Genomic DNA, 20,312 nt, shown 5'->3' with positions numbered 1-20,312 from the left:
CATAAACAGTATTTTATGATCAAATGTGTCTATTTATAAATTGACACATTTGTTTATTTATACTCATAAAAAATCACACTAATACTGTATAACGGAGTAAAAGAAATTTAATATCTGCAAAAAAAAAAAAAAGAGCTTTGTGAATCATTATATGTTTAGTTTCATTTGTTCCGGAACTTAAATATAACAGAATAAAAACTATCGAAATTATTTTCTTATTAATTCTTCTTAGTTCATATCCTCGTCCTATCTGTCAGGCATTAGTCTTGCCAGAAAATGTCTTAATAAAGTTCTTTTTTCATGACAACCAATGAAAGTATGAATGCTAAAATTATCAGCAAGAAACACCTTTTTATAAATAAATAAATTCAAATATTTCTAAAGTTTTTATATGAACCCTTACTTCTTTCAGTATAAATTACAGCTCGTTTCCACAGTTTAATATCAATAAGTCAAATCAAAGTTGATTTATCTGTTACGTAATCTGTCAAGTAATTTGAGAAATATCCTTCAGATTATTCATGGAGCTTAACAAGAGGTGAACAGTATTTTTCATGACAAACATCGATGGCCATCGACGTGAGCAGCCAAATGATAATTCATTAAAAAAGCTGAAAGGGTGGAAAGGATAGACTTTTCAATTATCATTATTATTCTGGTAATTCAAACGTATTAAATGAAAAACGAAACCAACTAATAAGACAGTTCTGCAATCATCAGAGCTGCACGCAGAGTTCTTTATATCAGCGTTAGATAAATATTTGGAAATAATCCAAAGTCCAAATTTTAACCTTCTGTCTAGCATTTGGGTTATATGTTACTGGTAAAATAGTGAGACAGATACTAAGTGTTGTAGTGCTATTTGCAGCTGTTTATTTTTAGCGTCTGATGTTTTTCAAGAGTCTTCATTATCTGATTTGTAGTGAAGTTGGACATTAATCTTTTATTATTAAATCTTATCATCCCAAGTATTAGATGTACATTAAAGAAAAGAATTAAATGTAATAAAATGTATATTTTTTAAATAGCTTTCAGTCGCCTAGATAAATAATGTATTTTTTTATAACATTTCTCTGTGAACAATTAACCAAAATCTCATAACTGAATGAGTTACTGTTTTAAATCTGATTTGTTGAGAAATTTCTTTCTCTTGATTGAATATCAGACTTCATTATGTAACGAGAAAGCTACAAATTCTAAAGGTCAAATCTCCTGCCGTACTACGCTACATAATCCTGAAAAAGTAATCCATAATGTCACTATTTGTACTTATACCATAATGTGATATGAAAACAATTTTAAGATGCAAATATTTTCAACTTCAACAATAATGATAATTACAATGTGAACACGACTAGACTTGTACATAGTGGCTGTCCGTATATGGAGTATCACCATATTATCAAAATATTCTGGATGAGAGATGGTTGTGGTCAGTTTTTTTTAATTTTTTTATTTCGGATGGGAAAATGCTTGGTGGTCTTGGTAGTGCTTCCCAAATAACAGTATATACATTAAAAAGCGGGTGTGATTTGCATTATGAGCAGGGGCGACTAGTTCATAGGCACCTAGGAAATGCAGCACCCCCAATTTTTCTCGATATATAAATATATTTATTAATTTATTTATATTTGTTTGTAATATTTAATTTTATCATCAACAATCCTATACAATTCTCTTATTTTCTATAAAAAAAATAATAAAAATCCATCTTGTAGCACTTAGGAGGGCGAAGGACGCTAGCAGCACTGTGTTTACCACAGTGTCATATTGCTACGCGCGCAAGCATATGCACGTCATAGTGAGATACGAGCTATTAGCGTAATGCGGCACTGTTCGGCGCGCAGTTCCACTGTTGTTTATATGCAGTTTGCGCCAGTAGTAGAGTGTTCGTAGTGCTTATCGTGTTTACTCCGTCACTTTAAATATTTGGACATTACAATTAAAGACGTAACATTTGTTATAGTTTTTATTTTATAACATTATTAAGGTTATAATAATGGATTTTATTTTTAAGTAATTTTGAATTATACTAAACTATAATTTTATCGATAATAAACAATATTTTTTCATGAAACAAAACAAGAATATATTTTATTTTTAAGTAATTTTGAATTATACCAAACTGTATAATTTTATCGATAATAAACATGTTTCATGTTTAATTTTTACATAATTTTGAGATTTTATCCAAACAGTATACACTGTACTTACAGTGTGTACGTATATTGCGAAAGTTGCAGCACCCCCCACGATTTCAAGCCACAAGCCGCCACTGATTATGAGATACTAGGGCAAATGTCACGTGAAGTTATTTGCTTCTATATACAAGTAGTCTAGTTTTCAAGTTACTCTATGTGCAAACTTTTGTTTGTTTACACTTGGGGAAAAAAATTAAAACAAGAATATAATGTACTGTCGAGCATAATTTAATCGAAATGCATTAATATTAAATAAAATGAACATGAAACTACATATAACGAATAAATAGACATAAAATTAGTTATGTGGCCTGACTATTCACTGATTTCCACACATTTTCGATTGTTTTCATAGTTATATGTCCTGAATTTCCATTTGGCAAACGACACACACTCACTTCAGTCCAGAGACAATGTAACAAATCAAAGAGGTCCTCTAACTCACAGATAATGTCTGTATCTGGTTATACCAGTTTCTAGTTCTCCTTTCGTGCCAGTTCCTTTTTCTCTTCCAAATTTGTAATTCACATATGGTACTAACGAAACCTTTTCTAACATTTAATAGATTTTTAGAACTTTCCCTGGTATCTGTATAAGTAGCGATGATAGAGATAACCTCATTTCCTCTCACATTAAGTTTGTTCCATCGAAAATAAACCTACGCTTATAATTCAAAAAGTCTTTTTTTTCCGTACCTATTCGTTTTATTATTATAAATCTTTTGAGTCGATTTTTATCATTTTCAAAATATTCCTATAGTTCTAACCATAAAGGAAAGTTCACTTATTTTCTATCATTCTCAAAGCAATTTTAAAATGACAATGTGAAGATCATATCTTGTATTTTTTTTTTTTTTTCTTGAACACAAAAACCGGTTTTCCAGGTTAACAGCCAGCAGCAAAGTGTTCTACTAATAAAATGAGATTTGGGGTTAAATCATTAAGGTCATTAATAAATATTTGTTCACCTGTTTCAATATTGAACACGCTGTTTGCTTTTACCAAAAAGGAAATGGGGATGACGTTTGCAATATCCACACAATTCGGTTTAGTGGTAAAACATACTGGCCTTTTAGTTAGAAAAAATATTATTAACTAGATTTTGATATGTGATCCATTAGGATCGTAAACGAACTCATATTAATTCTGACACGATTATTGCAGATTAGGAGTTAGTATTTTTATTATTATTATTTTTTTTTCACTTAATAGAAAATTCTAATAATCGTGTAATAAACTAACACTGTTCGCTAAATGTTGATACAGCTAATGGGCAGAACGAAGATGTTAACAGCATTTCGATTTCCCTCTGCTCTGAAGGGTAGAGAAAGGAGTGTGACATCATAACAAGCACGTACATTTTAGGTGTCAGACGCAAACTGTGTGTGTGTGTGTGTGTGTGTGTGTGTGTGTGTGTGTGTGTGTGTGTGTGTGTGTGTGTGTGTGTGTGTGTGTGTGTGTGTGTGTGTGTGTGTGTGTGTGTGTGTGTGTGTGTGTGTGTGTGTGCAGGAGAGAAGGCGAGTTATGTGTTCCAATTACATTTTTTTGCCTTTGCAAAATGTAGAAAGCACACCGAATTTGCCAGGCAAGTTTTATTGTGTGTGTGTGTGTGTGTGTGTGTGTGTGTGTGTGTGTGTGTGTGTGTGTGTGTGTGTGTGTGTGTGTGTGTGTGTGTGTGTGTGTGTGTGTGTGATGAGTAGAATGTTCGTATTTTTTCATGACATTTTCCGAACTGTCTTTTACTAGCCTTCACAAAAGTTTAGTTACATCTGCGTAATTTGATTTTTGGTTTACAAAGTAAATTAAATACTGTATATAATACAGCAGAGCATACACAGCGAGAATCTAGGACGAGGAGTCTCAAACTCCAATCAGTTCCACTAAAATTGGAATAAATATATAATTATTACTGATATTATTTCATGTAACGAATAATAGGAATATTATGGCCGTTTGTATTGATTTGCTTGACGACTGGTTCGTTATTAGCTACACTACACTACACTACACTACAGCGAAAATATTAACTACACAACCGAATCACGTTTCTTTTATTACCACACCAAAAATAAATAATAATTCAATTTGATAAATAAATAAATAGAAACAGAATAAGACATAAAGAAAACATAATCTCGAGCAACAGATTTTCGATGACTTAGCTACTTTATATTATAATTAAGTGGACCTTTTATCATGAATATAAAAAATTACAATAGAATTCTGTTATTTCGACTTTTACTGAGCCTGTAAATAAACGACTATACTAGTACAGCAACAACCTAAATTAAGGTACTTAAATTCAGTACCTTAAGTATTTATTAATTTGGGATTTAGCCGTTTATTGGCTTAAACCATAACTCAAAATGATGGTACAACATGATGATGGATTATTATGACCTTTTTCTTGACCACTAGTATTAATAAATTAAAGACTTAATTCTGTATGTTAGTCAAGTACATAATAGTTTAATACCCGACGTTTCACTGACTAATATCTGTCAGCATTTTCAGGGATACACTGGTAAGCAATAGAAAGTAACAAAAACTAGGAAACTAACCGACAATTCTAAAAATTATATAAAGTTATCACTGTGCATGATACAAGACGCGTGTCGCAAGTACAACGTTTTATTTGTTGAGATATTTGTTGTAATTTTCATGAAAGTTCATTTCTTTTTGGTTAAATGATCTGATTAGAGTTTTCCATATATCTGGTAGGATTAGGCCTTGATTCTTCTTTAAGTTACTAAGTTACCTGTTGAACGGGCGACTGTAGCAGCTTTTTTATATGTTCTGAAATGGTAGTTCTCTTCTATGTAGGACATATGACTTATATCCCATTCAATATTATGGTTGTAGAGGCAAAGTGGGAAGAAAGGCCTGATATATCTTGTCTGTTATTCCTTACATAGCTTATGTGTTCTTTCTTTCTTGTTTCAAAACTTTATATAATTTTTAGAATTGTCGGTTAGTTTCCTAGTTTTTGTTACTTTCTATTGCTTACCAGTGTATCCTTTGAAAATGCTGACAGATATTAGTCAGTGAAACGTCGGATATTAAACTATTATTTACTTGGCTAATATACAGAATTAAGGCTTTAATTTATGATGATGGATTCTTTGTTATGTTCTACGTATTTTTTTCCAGCGATATTTAATATTCTTTTGTATTAAAATATCAACTTCTTGCCCTCCTTCTGTAGCACCTGAATAAAGAAAGAAATTTCCTTCCTTAGTTTAATTCTGCGGATTCTGGCCATCTTGTTTGACATATACCAATGATGGATCATTCATAGCGTGTTAATTCTTGTTGCAGAATCTTGACTTGACCACGTTGATATAACGATCTAACACTCCATGTTCCTGCATAAGAGGAAAAGATATAGTAAAATAGAAAAGATTCACCTCTAGCTCTCGATTACTCCAATAGCATCATCGACATAAAATATGCGTTTTTTTTTTTTTTTTTTTTTTGAGTTGGGTTGAGCATTGATCATTTGCCACTAACCTCAATAGAACAGAATTTTTAAAAGCGCATGATCATCTATGATTATAGCAATTACATAATTTCATAATGATGTCCCGATGTTCCAATGATGTCACACATTATTGGAAGATCATTATGTTCCGATGCTCTGTAATACAGAAGCATATAATATAAGATATTTCAGCCATTGCTAAAGGCGTTAGATTAAATCAAAATTATTCAGCCAGATTAATATTATATGCTTCAATACAGATGAACAGACAAACGGACGAAGTGATCCTAATAGAGGCCACACACGATGGACTTATATCGTCCAGTAAAAAACTGAAATAATAATAATAATAATTTTTTTTTAATTTAATTTTATTTTATTTGAAAAATTGTTTTCATTTACGACAGAATTCCACAAGCAATGTGTACATTATTATTACATTTGATGTTAAAATTAACAAATAATCCTCAATACTTTCATCTTTTAGAAGTATTACATAATAATAAGCAGAATAATATTAACAGATTAAGTAATTAATGCTGATTAGGTCAGCACAATTCAAAGCTGTTTGAACTTAATGGGCTACAAAGTATTATTGAAGATCTTTGTAGGCCATTAAGTTACTTTTTTTTTTTAAACTGTAATAACATTTTATTTATCATCATACAGAGTATTTACATATATACAATAAAGCATACTATTACATTTTCTTTTCAGTACAAAATGTAAAGTACAGTGATTTTTTTAAATGTAAATGTACATAATATTTTTTTCAATATCAATATCATAGCTTATCATTGTACAGCTTTATGTCAGTTTTTTTATATCAGTATCTTCATTATTATATACCTTACTGACTGTTTTGTTACATAATTTGCAATCTTTGATTATAAGGATTACATGTTGATGAGTGAAGCGGATTAATCCCACCTACTTCGAAGCTCGGGTTAGCTTTTTTGAAGAGAGTGGGATTAGCCTTCACTTTTTATGTCGTTGTTACTGTTTATGGATGGAATGTAGGCATTGGATGCTGGTGATTTGTGATGTTTATGTTAGTGTTAATGGTATATTAACTTTGTTGGTATATTTTCCAGAGTTCGTGTTTTAATGTTCTGTAGTTATCTATGTGTTTTAAATTTCTTGGTAGGTTGTTGAGTAGCGTGGGTATCTGATGTGATCTCACAAAAGAACTGTATGAGTTATTGAAGGGTGTAGGGATGTAGAGAGTTGTTGTAAGTCGTGTTATACGATATGTGTCTCTGTTGTTTCGATAGGTGATGTTGAAGTAATTCCTTATTAATGTTATGTGGTGTTTCAGGTTTTTAATGCTCAGGATTCTGTGTATCGCCATGTGCTGGTCGGATATTGGTTGTTGCGTATGAGGTGTCCAAATCACTGTTGACGCAATTTTCCTATGTAATGTTTCTAATTTTGTTAGGTGGCTGTTTGATGTGTTTGCATAGACTGTTATTCCGTATCTGATTAGGGATTCGCAGATACCGTGATATAGGAGTTTTTTTACGTTGGATGGAATAATGTCTTTTACTTGGAAGAGTTTTGCCGCGATGATCCGGAGTTTGGTATGCAGGTATTCTATATGTTTTGTCCATTTAAGGTGGAAATCTTTGTAGAGGCAAAAGTATTTTGCATGTGTTACAGGTTTGATTTCGAGACATTGGCAGTTTTTTTTTTGTTGTTGTTAATGCAGCAGTTTGTTATTAACTTGAGAAACAAGAGAACATCCTAATGTAAAATCTTCCTTATCACCATAAATGTTCTTCAGTAAATTCAACCACTACAAACTGAGTGAATAAATTTCTACAGAAGCATCTTTTTAACTTACGTAATTCAGGAAAAGCTGGTAAAAACAGTGATTTAATATTATCTCTAAGTGTACCTTCCTTGTCATTAATTAGATTTAAAATACAACTTACACAGAAGCCATCTTCTGAAAGTAATCATGAAACACGGAAGTTGTCAGTTATATAAATTTATAGTTTTCTGTCGTGTCTAGTTATGAACAAAATATTTCCTGCAATTACAATTCATTGCTGAATAGTTGGACAGAATATTTACATCGCTTAAACAAAGCATCCCAGCTCATAGGAAATAAATTGTGCTCAAGGCCTTACACCTTCAAGAAATATCGTTCCAGGATGGTACGTGAGGATAAAATAATCAATGAATCTTCTCGTATTTGCAGTTTCAAGTTGAATAATGGAACGAACAAAACGTCTTTGGAGAAGGTGGAATTGGAGAAAAAAAAAAGCACTGACTTTCTTAAAACTGACTGTCACGTTCAGAAGTAAATTTTCTTATTTAAATTTAAATATTTTATTTAAATAAATTTTTTTCGTCTACTAAATGGTTTGTGTTTCGCAAATTCATTAATATATATAGCGGTGTCATCCCTTATTACAATAATTGAATCTAAACTCGTTTGTATATTCTTATTGAAGTCTGCGTAGCCGCTAGCTGAAATCCTCTGACTACCTCGAACCATCAAAATAGTCAAATGTGGAAACAACAGACCCACTGAAATGCAACAGATGTGTGATTATTCACGTTTTTTTAAGTGATCCGATACATGGTTTGATCATGTTTTTACACCTTTCTGCTTGTGTTATGTGGTGTGCTTGTTATATTCTTCGTTTCTCGCTCCACACAAAACCTGGACCTCTATCCGACGTCTGTTTCTCCAAACAGTCTACCAACTGCTTAAGATAAAGCGTCAGCACACGATCAAGGAAAATCTCTTTTTACGTTATCATGAACAACTCATTGATTGCTTTTTGATTGCTCATTGACTGATTTTTGAAGTGAGTGGAAACGAAAAAATCTTCAATAATCAGCATAACAACACACCTCCTGTCCCAATTTTGCTCTAAATTGTCTGTTTAGGATTTTTAAAAAAATTTAAATTTAAAAAACCGGACTCATATCAAGAATACAGCTCATTTTATTTAGAAATAGTCTAATAGTAGATCCCTTTCCACCAGACGTCGCCAAACTATTTGGACACTGCCTCCGATCCAAATTCTTTCAGTGGAATAATATTTCTTATAACCAAGAGTTTGGATTAGCAATGGGTGGTTCCATATCTCCTCTGTTGTTCAAATTATACGTTGAACCCAGCCATTTGGGATATACATGGAGGACATCTTCATTATTTGGAAAAATGACCTACCAACTCTACAGCTATTCAATTCATTTAACCCTGCAATCAAATTCATAATTAGAACTAGAAAAGGATGACAAACTACTTTTCATAAATAATCTCATTATAAATAAACCTGATAATGGTGTCGCTCACCATCCTTCTCAAAGGTTAAGTATCGTCCACATTCTCAAGACTCGAGCAGTTTTTATTTTACAAAATGAAGACTGAACTTTATCATTTGAGTTAACCAGTCTCATACGGAGGTGAAAAGGTTTTCTTTTCCCTCCGCGAAATCTGGTTTTTCATTAATTAAAACAGGGCAGACCAGGCAGAAAAACATTCCCAATTGACATGCATAATACTGGACTCATAGACTTAGCTGTTTTGATCGTAATTTCAAATAACGTTAAAAACTGGAAGTGACTATGGCAAATAAATGTCGTGTTGGGCAGAGGCCAGGAACAGGGTAATCTGTTGATATTCTTCTTAAACTATTGGAGGTCGTACCCTTTGAAAATGCTTCATGGGGAGACTGTTCCACAGAATTGAGGTGGATGGAATGAAAGATGACCTGAAGTATCAGGTTCGGTGAGTATGTTGAGTAGCTTCCCGAGTTCCTGTAGATCTGGCAGAAATGGGAGACATAATGGATGCTAGTTCTTCTGAAAATGACCATAGAAATATTTGTAGAAATTGATCTTCTATGAGAAAATGGCTGAAGAGAGAGTGTAAGAGAAGTGGCAGTAACGAACTGGACTGTTCTTTTCGGAACAACATCAAACATGAGATCAATAGTTCAATGTTGGTCGGATATAGGATTTATACAGAGGGGAGTACTAGCTTGAGCACAAAAAAGATGTCCAGCTTTTTTGGAAGCTGATGATGCTATAGGAGTGATATGATTATGTCATGAAAGTTTTACAGGGAAAGTCAGTCTGGAGAGAGAGAGAGAGAGACAGAGAGAGAGAGAGAGAGAGAGAGAGAGAGAGAGAGATTTGGTCTTGAATGTTGTACACTGAACATTAACATACGTCAGTGGAGATCTGAGGGCTTTTTCGCGAGAAAACAATCAAAACTATGATTTGGAAGCATCAGGTAACAAATCAGTCAAACCGTACTATTATTTATGAAATACAAAGTCACTTGCCATTATCATATATCATTATTCTTGGATACATGTGTCCATACAATTCATGTTACCGTTCCTTATTATCCAAAGGTCGTTGATTAATACGACATAATTTAGTACTTTTCCAAAACGCGTAATATACGTTAATCTTATATCTTATTGCATGTTTTAGCGAATATCATGTATGTATGGACGAAAAATTTAAGATGTGTAGAAATTCGATTCGATACATTACACGCTTATTACAAAGTATCTAATTAGTTTAGAGTACTTTTGTCGGTTGATCTTATTCCCTATTGTTCTTTTACTTTAATCAGAAATAAATAGTTAAATGAAATATTGAGTAATGTGGTATTTAATAGCTGTTTCAATCTTTGATATTTTCAAGAACAACCCAATTTCTTTTTTTCCGGTTAGTTCTTAAATAACTCAATAAAATTCTATTTGAGTTAGAAATTTTATTTATAACAGAAATGGGAAAGTAGCATCTGATGAGTTCTGTTTGTTCAACTGACAATGGACTCTTGATGCCGATTTATTTTTGTAAAAATTAACAGTACAGGAAAATTCCAACGTATTTTTTTGCTTATTCTGGTTGTTTTTGCTTTGGGAATTTGGAATTTTATTTTCCTCAAATTATAAGTTTCTAATTACACACACACAATAGAAAAAATTGCGAAGAGGGACATGAATCACATATTATGGAAGTTGCTGAACCCATAATATAAGGAAATAGAAGGAATAGATGATTGTTTAGAAAGAAAGAATTCAGGAACAAATGTAATGAAAAGGACCAATTTTAATGTTTCGTTCTACTCTTAGTGACAGGTAGAATAAATCACTGAAAATAATGGGCACACACACACACACACACACACACACACACACACACACACACACACACACACACTGGTTTTTATAAATTAAAGAACAAAGAGAAAAATCGAGGTACCTGGGGGTAAATAAAAATTACATATGCAAGTGAGGTACGCTGTGTAAAAAGTGACACTTAGTCTGGTTATCGTAAGGCAAATGGTGTATTCAAACGAGCCACAGCATAAAAGATTAATAGGGTTAGGCAATGTTTACAGACATTGGCTCTACAAAATAATATCAGGTGTGCTCTGATCTGTAAAGAACTCTAGACACGATATCATCCCTGTAATACCCTGAAAATAACACATGGTGGAAGCATTGTGATTGTTTGCGAAGCATCTCCTTGGGTCCTCGTACCGACTTATAATTGCCTCCTAGCGGAACCATGAATGCTGCAAACTTATAGAGACGTGGTCCTGCGAGTGCGATAAGGGATTTATCCTAAAAGATAATGTTCGACATCATCGAACGAATCTCGTGGCCCATATCTTCAAGAAGAGATTATCGTGCATGTGGACTGGCCAGTTTGGACTCCTGACCTTAACTATTGAGCATGTCTGGGATGTTTTAGGTAGAGGGCCTTAGGAGAGCTTTGCAGGAGCAATGATTGTTATTATCAACTAAGCTCCTGGTCACCATTATAAAGAGGATGAAACATTGTAGGCGCGCGTGGTGAACCCAGGTTAAAGTCAATCAACGAACGTTGTCCTTACAAAATTACGAAAGCCTTTATTTTATTGTTCAATCCCGAGAAAATCTCTCTCTCTCTCTCTGTCTGGTTCTTTTTATGTTCATTTTTATAGTGTGTTTCATAGTCCAAAACTTGAATTTTGAACCTATCGAACCCAATTTCCTTAAATAATTCTCCTATAGAATATGCACTAAGATTATTCTTCTTTGAATCTTTGAGAAGTTATTATTCTGCAACTGTTTCGTATTCTGGTGATATTTTAAAATAACTTATATGTAAGTAATTTTATCGAGTCTCCACAGAAAGATTGCTATGAACATAAGTTGACAGCAACAATAATAACAAAAACTATGAGAAATCGTTGGAGGAAAAACTAATGACGAACAAGATGAATTTATTCCTAACATTGGTTGTTGTAATCAGATTAAAAATAAAAATAAACCCATTTGACACGCTTAATTGGTATGGTGTAAATGGCATCTTACACAGAGCAATTCATGGCTTCTACTTAAATTATAAAAATTATAAATCGGCAATGCTCCAATTGAAATTAAGAATGTACAAGAAGACTGTTTTGTGTTAAAATCGGTGTAAATTAGGTTATTTATGATTTATATGGACTCCCTCTTTATAATAAATACCAAGCTTATTACCAGAAAGTGGTAATAAGCTTGGTATTCGCTTATTTAAATTGCGCTTAGTTTTCTTACTTGGTGCAGATGATGTTATCCTCTTAAATAAATCTGCTGCGTGTATTCAAGTGTCTTAACTCAAATTAATAATTTATGCGACAAATTCAGTATGAAAATCATTTAAAATTATGACCATAGGCAGGAAAATAAAAAATATCAGCTCCATTCTGAGTAGTTACACCTTTTAGCTATTTCGGCACAATTTTTCGCAAAAAGGACAAATTATTTATGGAAATAGATAACAGAAAAAGGAAGTCTAGTAATATGAAAAGCTAGCAGAATAAATATATATGGAATAAGAGAAACATTAGCTAAAATCTAAACTAGCCGTAAAGATGATGTTCAACCAGTTTGAGTAACTTGGGTGACTTTGAAATAAAACCAGTTGATCAAAAACGTAAGACCATGAATATGAATATATATGAATATAAATATATTTATTAATTTATTTATATTTGCTTGTAATATTTAATTTTATCATCAACAATCCTCTACAGTTCTCTTATTTTGTATAAAAAATAATAAAAATCCATCTTGTAGCACTTAGGAGGGCGCTAGCAGCACTGTGTTTTCCACAGTGTCATATTGCTACACCACAAGAAAATGCACGTCATAATGAGATGCGAGCTATTAGCGTAATGCGGCACTGTCCGTCGCGCAGTTCCACTGTTGTTTATATGCAGTTTGCGCCAGTAGTAGAGTGTTCGTAGAGCTTATCGTGTTTACTCTGTCTCTTTAAATATTTGGACATTACAATTAAAGACATAACATTTGCTATAGTAATTTTTAAGTAATTTTGAATTATACTAAACTGTATAATTTTATCAATAATAAACAATATTTTTTCATGAAACAAAAGAAGAATATATTTTATTTTTAAGTAATTTTGAATTATACCAAACTGTATAATTTTATCGATAATAAACAATATTTTTTCATGTTTAATTTTTTTTTTAATTTTTACCTTCATTTTGATATTTTATCCAAACATGTATACACTGTACTTACAGTGTGTATGTATATTTCGAAATTTGCAGCGCCCCCACGATTTCAAGCCACGAGCTGCCACTGGATATAATCATTATTATTTAAAAGATGATGATAGAAAGAACTACAATGTGTTTAGAATAGTATATGGTTACTTGAAAATGGAATCAGAAATGAAAAAATTAGCACAAAGAAGAGGTACCATGAGCTGTTCAAATCAGAGACCTTATAAATATTAAATTAATTTGAAAAAAAGTCGTTTATCTGAAAATAGTGGAAATATTGATGATGTGAAACTGTCATAATGTACAGCATGTCCCATTTTCCTGGAAATCTACGATCTACGATCTTCCATCTTCATGGAGATCTGTATTTGAAGTTTCGCTTTTTTTTCTTTTTTTTTTTACTTGGGAATCACATCGTTTTTTCCTTCTTCTTTCTGTCATCATAATTATGTACGCATTCCTTGAGAGAATTTCTTGCAGTCACAAATTTCACCTTCCCAGTTTCTTTTTTTTCCCCCTTGACAAATGGAACTCATAGCGAACGTAAATTGTACCTGTAAGTATAGATTGCGTGCACACAACGCTGAAATGAGGCAATCGAAAGCCCTAACAATGAAAAATGCCTTCCTGTAACTGGCTGTTAAACAAACTACCGCTGATAACCTAAAATTGAAAACAAAGAATGATTGCCTTTCGTTTCTTAGATGACCTGCATGTTTATTTTCTATGTCAGAAGTCTATTGAGCAGCGAGTGGAATGCTGTAAAGATACCATTCAAAAAGCAGCAAGGTGAAAGGCTAATATGTTCTCATTCCTATTTACACATTCACTTTTAATGCCGTAAGTAAAATATACGTCTATTCCTTTTTATCTAGTTCATAAAAAATCCCTATATTAATAATATTTTAATAACTAACGGATGAAATAGAATTACAGGTCACTGACCACCTACCTTTAAAGATTTTGATAACGTCAAACTTAATAAATCATAAAAATAAAAACGCACCTGAAAATGTAGGTCAAATGAAAATGCATCTAAAGTGCTAGAAGCTCTTTTCATCAATTTCAGTAGATATTCAACAAGTAAGAATAAATTACAATAATAAAACGGAATGCATCAACATTAAACTCTAAGCGTGATAGCATTTCAACAGACTCCTTTTTATAATTATTAAATTATTCTTTATTTCAAGATGTAATATCCAGTTCACATCGTATGCCATCTCATTTCCTTCATATATTAGTCCCAGAAAGTTTGTAATGACCATTGGGATATATATATACCTACCAAGAGAATTAGCCCTATAGAAGTTAGTTCCATCCAGAATATTCAGATTTAGGGGAGTTGTAAGGGATCGCTTAAGAGTACAAAGCTATATATATATATATATATAGCTTTGTACGCTTAAACTTTGTACTCTTTATATCTTTGTACTCTCTCTCTCTCTCTCTCTCTCTCTCTCTCTCTCTCTCTCTCTCTCTCTCTCTCTCTCTCTCTCTCTATATATATATATATATATATATATATATATATATATATATATATATATATATATATATATATATATATATGTGTGTAGAAAGTATTTTACCTTGGGTATAATAAATGTTAAAGATACCAAGCTATTTTAAACCTGGTTTTACTCCGTTTCCCAAGCAAACAGACAAGTCAGTCAAGTTTGCGCCTGCAAGTGTTACAAGTCTAGCTGACCCTGCACGCAGTGCAAGACCAAGGCAACTCATGGTAAAAGTAGTATAACAGGTTTAAAATAGCTTGGTATCTTTAACATATATATATATATAAATTGGCTGCCATTAGATTATATATATCTATATACCTGACTTCCTGTGTCATAAGTTGGTACGCAACCGGAAATAGGAAGCTGTGTTCACTTCCGATTTCTTCCAATATCAGTTTATCAGTTCTATATTCACTCTGCAACAGGCAGGTGTTCACGTAAGTCTTAAATTAATCTAAGTTAAATCAGTACAATCATTATTTAACATGAGTAAAATAAGTAGCTACTTTACGCCAATGAGTCAAAAAAGGAAGGCTGAAGAAGCAGAAAATTGCTTTAGGGGTTTCATGGACAAACTTGACGGACTTATCATGCTTCACCTAAGAATGCTAGGGAACTACAGGAATGGTGCAGCTACTCTAGAACTTCAACTTCTTAAAATTGGCAGAATTTTAAGCACTCGCTGGGTTGCATCTAGCTTTCACACTGTTTCTGCAGTTTGACAAGAATTTGAAGCTCTCGTCCATCACTTTCTGGAGGCAAACAAAGACAGCAGAAGAAGCAAAACAGATCGCTTTCTTTAGGAGGGCCTTTTAAGAAAAATAACGTCATGCGAGTTTGTTCTTGATGCTCTCCAAGAACTTAGTGAACTCAGTCTAGATTTACAAGAGAGAGAAATTATAAATATACACGTAGATGGTACTGTGTTCACGAATTGAACTCAATATTGACTTGTACAAAACAGACAGGAAGATAAATAATACAGTTCAACATTTTGAGGAAAGAACTGAAAATTCTGGTCCGTACTGCAGTGTTTCTCTTCAAAGTCAGAAGAACATGACAAAGGGATTGAGCTCCACAAAAATGAAAGACACAGTCCTGCAATAAGTTCATCTGCTTTCTATAAAAGTCTGAAAGAAGCTGTTGAAAAGCGTCTGCTTGAAGGAGATGATACTGATTTGCCTGATTCCAAGTATTGTCCAGAAAATCCTGAGAAGCATCTGACATTTGGTGAAGCTGAAATGAGAAAGTTAGCACGCAAATTTCTCTTAAATGAAAGAGAAGCAGTTCGTGGTTCCCGTGAATATCTTCAAGAAAATAAAGTCCCGGACATACTACTTCCTCTAAAGCACACTTTGGATACAATTGTAATATCTTCCAGTGAATGTGAAAGGTTTTTTCCTCTCAGATGAATTTTATAGTAACTTCATCGGTCATCTCTGCTTGTACGGACAACTTCTGCACTGATGTTCATCAGGATAGTAGAACCTCCTCTCACTCAGTTCAACCCTAGCAAATATGCGGACTCATGGCTGCTCCGAGGTCGTCATTCTACAGGTGATACCAAAAGCAAGAAACGACCTAGAGACGATGAGGGTATATCGGAGGATATGTTAAAAGTGTGGACGTTACTGCAATAACATCTTCATGGTGAGTACCGGCTTCTTTTTTTCCAGAAAAAAAAGCACTCAGTGAAACGAATTGTATTCCCTATTGGCTTAAATCCAAACTAATGAATGGATAAAAATGAACTCCATAATGAAAATAAAAACATGTTTAAAAGTTTTAAAAATAACAAAAGCCCATCAGCTTTCAGAGGCGAACTGTGTACTCGGATATACAAATATTATAAGAACAAATAAAAAGAAGACCTTGAAAATAAACAAACCTTGGAGATTCAATAGCAGAATTTGAAGTAAACGTAAATGTTTGATTCGTCAAAGAGATGAATCTGGTGAAATTATCTGCTAGTACAGAACAATCGGAACTCCATCGTGAACTCAGAAATATATCATAAAGAAAGCATATGGATATTTCCTTTAAAGTCAGCATATGCTCTGAGAGAAGATTGAGAAAAATGTAAAAAAAAAAAAAAAGAAAAAAAAAGCGAAGTAATATATAAACGTAGTTAAAAACAAGTCATGGTAAGATTTTGGTAAGAACATAGAAAATAAATATTAGAAAGGTGGCAAAATATTCTGGAGACTATTGAAAAAAGCTTAGAAATGGAGGAAAGTGTACTGTAAAAGAAATCGGAGATGATGAAGGTATGAAAACTGAAGATAAAGATATTCCAGATATCTGGAAAATTGGTAAAAAATATTTATGGAGTACATATCAATACTTAAACAGAATAAGCTATAAAATCCTGAAACGAAGAAATCAAGCTGAATAGATCCAACCAATAATACTCACATACGTAGGCATAAAAGCTTTACAGTGGCTCCATTGCATAATTCATATCTGGTCGGAGGGTTGAATTATTGATAATTGGAGAAAAGTTCTTACAGCACATATTTATAAAAAGGGAATTAAAACTGAACATCAGAATTACGAACTAATTTCCACAGGTTCCTAGTAAGATTTACGCAAGCATACTTTAGAAAATATTTAGAGAAATTATAGAAGGTTAACTTAGAAAACAAACTGGATTCAGGCCAAATAGTGGTTGCCAAAATGAGATTTTCTTTTTAAGAAAAATAGTTGAGAAATCGTGGGAATTTAACAAGGTTTCTATTTGAGTTCTGTATATCTGGAAAAGCATGAAAATATGCCAAGAAAAAAACCTCTTCAGGACGCTAAAATTATACGGAGTAAACGGGATTGTATATTGAACAATACAGAGTCTATATTTAAGCCAGTTTTAACTTCTGGTTCTGACAGCTAGGTTAGAAGTTAAACAGTTGATCACTGACTGGAAAGAAGAGTCATCATATTAAACATGACGATATTAGGTAGGAACTTGACTGTTATCATTCAGAAATGTATTCCATATTCTGTTCCTATTCCTAACTGGTATTACTGTCTGAAATGGTGAATGTTCTACACCCTCTGTCCAAACTGAACTTTTCGAAAATAGAAGAAACTAGTGCGCCATCTGTTCTATCTTTCTGTTGTCGAAAGCGGCAACCTTCATTAGTGTTGTGTCAACTGTTTATGACATTTGTTTCATTAGAAGCCGAGTTATAGTGCCAAGAGTGACAGTGTGTTTTGACAAACGGTCGGTCGTCACGATATTCATGCTGTACGCGACGATTTCTCGTTATCAATCGCTTCTAAACTTCGAGATAAAACTCACTTGACCGTTTGGCCAGGCGGAACGAATTCTTTGTGGATAATGCTCTTGGAATCGTCGAAACAAATCAGCATTGTCTTTATCTTTGACTTCTCCAAGCGATTGTTTTCGGATGCCTCTTTTCTGGTGTCTCCACTCAGCACTCTGGCGCTTTGTTTTGGGCTCATACTCAAAACACCACGTTTCGTCATCAGTAACGATCATTAATCAAGGAAGTTTGAGTCCTCACGAGCGGTTTTAATGAGGTCCTTTCGGCGTTTAATTCGATACATTTTTTTGGTCGTCGGTCAACTTGTGGGGAACAAATCGCGAATTCAATTTACAAAGGACCAAACTATCGGTCAAAATGTTGTGCACAGTTGATTTTGGAATCCCCAATTGATCTTCAATCAATCTCACGGACGAGTTCGGGTTTTCTTTGATGAAATCACGCACTTTTTGGATGTTAACTTCGCTCAGTCCAGTTTTTGAACGGCCCAGATTTTCGTCGTCCTCAAGCGTCTCACGACCACTTTGAAATCTCTTAAACCACTCGTAAACTTGAATTCGGGATAATTCATCACCGTATGCTTTTTGAAGCATTTGATGCGTTTCGGTAAAACCCTTACCAAGTTTAACACAAAAGTCAACGTAGCTCGCTGTTTGAAACTCATTTTCCGACCGTTCGTCAAAACATACTGTCACTCTTGGCACGCTAACTCGGCTTCTGATGAAACAAATGTCATAAACAGTTGACATAACACTAATGAAGGTTGCCGCTTTCGAAAACAAAAAAGATACAACAGGTGGCGCCACTAGTTTCTTCTATTTTGGAAAAGTTCGGTTTCTTTTTGGACAGAGGTTGTAATATAGTTTTTAAAATTACAGTTCTTCCATTGTATACGTATTAATGTTATTTATTTTTCTGTTTTCTTTTCTTTACAATATTTCTGAACAATATTTCAATATATATTATATTGTTTCATCGCTTTTGTTCGATTGCATGCATTTACACCTATTATTCACTTCATTTCATTTCATGCATCCAAAAATGTCTGAGGAATTTTATATGATGAAAAAACGAGCATTTTTTTTATAATAATTAATAAAAATATTAATCAAAATATGCATTAATTTATATCAGTTTTATGAAAATCTCACAAACGAAATGTTTATTAATTTTGTGTGCGAACTACAGAAAATGTAAGAGCATACACATAAATGATTAAATGCATACATTTAAAGAAATAGACATTAAAAGAATTAAAATTAAAATTACGATTAAAAGCATACATTAAAAAACAAAAATGCCACTCGCATGAAATATTAAGTAAAAACATAAAATATCAAATTTCACTATTCCAGTGACTAATATACGAGGTACGTCCAGAAAGTAAGTTCCGATGAGCTGTTAGGGAAAAAAAAAAAACTTTATTGGTCAAATTAAGTAGATATTGAATTCAACATTATTTCAAAGCCGAAAAGAGGAATTACAAGATCGTGCCGAATAGAGAAACTATAAAAGTTTCGGCGGATCCAAGTGTAAGCAAACCTTTCATGACATGGGCAACTCGTGGTAAAGGTGGAGTAAGCTCTGATCACTTTCCTTGGTATTTCCCATAATGTAAAGCACATCTCCTTGCGGACATGTATGATGCTATACATGGCAGGAGGGGTCACTACCCAGACCGGTTTCAACCTTTGTTGAGGTCTCATCAGTGGATAGGTGGACCCAGATGTAAATACCCAGGTTGAAGTGATGCAGACGTTATACTTTACCATACGAGTTGCAAAAAGGTGTCACATCACAAAAGGCACCAAGAATTACTGAAATAAAGAGCCAAAAGACTTCACTTCGGCGATGCAAAATTATTCCAATTAAGTGGATACCGAATCCAACATTATTTCTAAGCTGAATAAATCTTCACTTAATTTGAATAATTTTACATCACCTTTTGGCTCTTTATTTCAGTTAAACTTTATTGGAAATTAAAGTAGACATCTTTCACTCCTCTTCTCCATAATTTCTGCCATTGTTAAGGCACTTATCATAACGGGGCACCAAGAGTTGCATACCTTGGTCGTAGAAGGTTGCCGCCTATGACGCAAACCACGTATTGACTGCTTCTTTGACTTCGTCGTCGTCTTGAAACCGCCGGCCACCAAGGAAAGATTTCAGATGTTTGAACAGGTGAAAGTCGCTTGGCGTGAGGGCAGGGACTATATGGGGGATGATGAAATTGTTCCCAGCCGAACGTGGCGAGAAGTTGTTGTGTTACGCCGGTCGTGTGTTCTCT

The sequence above is a fragment of the Typopeltis vanoorti genome, chromosome 10, assembly GCF_054136105.1.
Source record: "Typopeltis vanoorti isolate ZY-2024b chromosome 10, IOZ_Tvanoo_1.0, whole genome shotgun sequence".
NCBI lineage: Eukaryota > Metazoa > Arthropoda > Arachnida > Uropygi > Thelyphonidae > Typopeltis > Typopeltis vanoorti.
Note: the sequence above shows the minus strand (reverse complement) of the source record.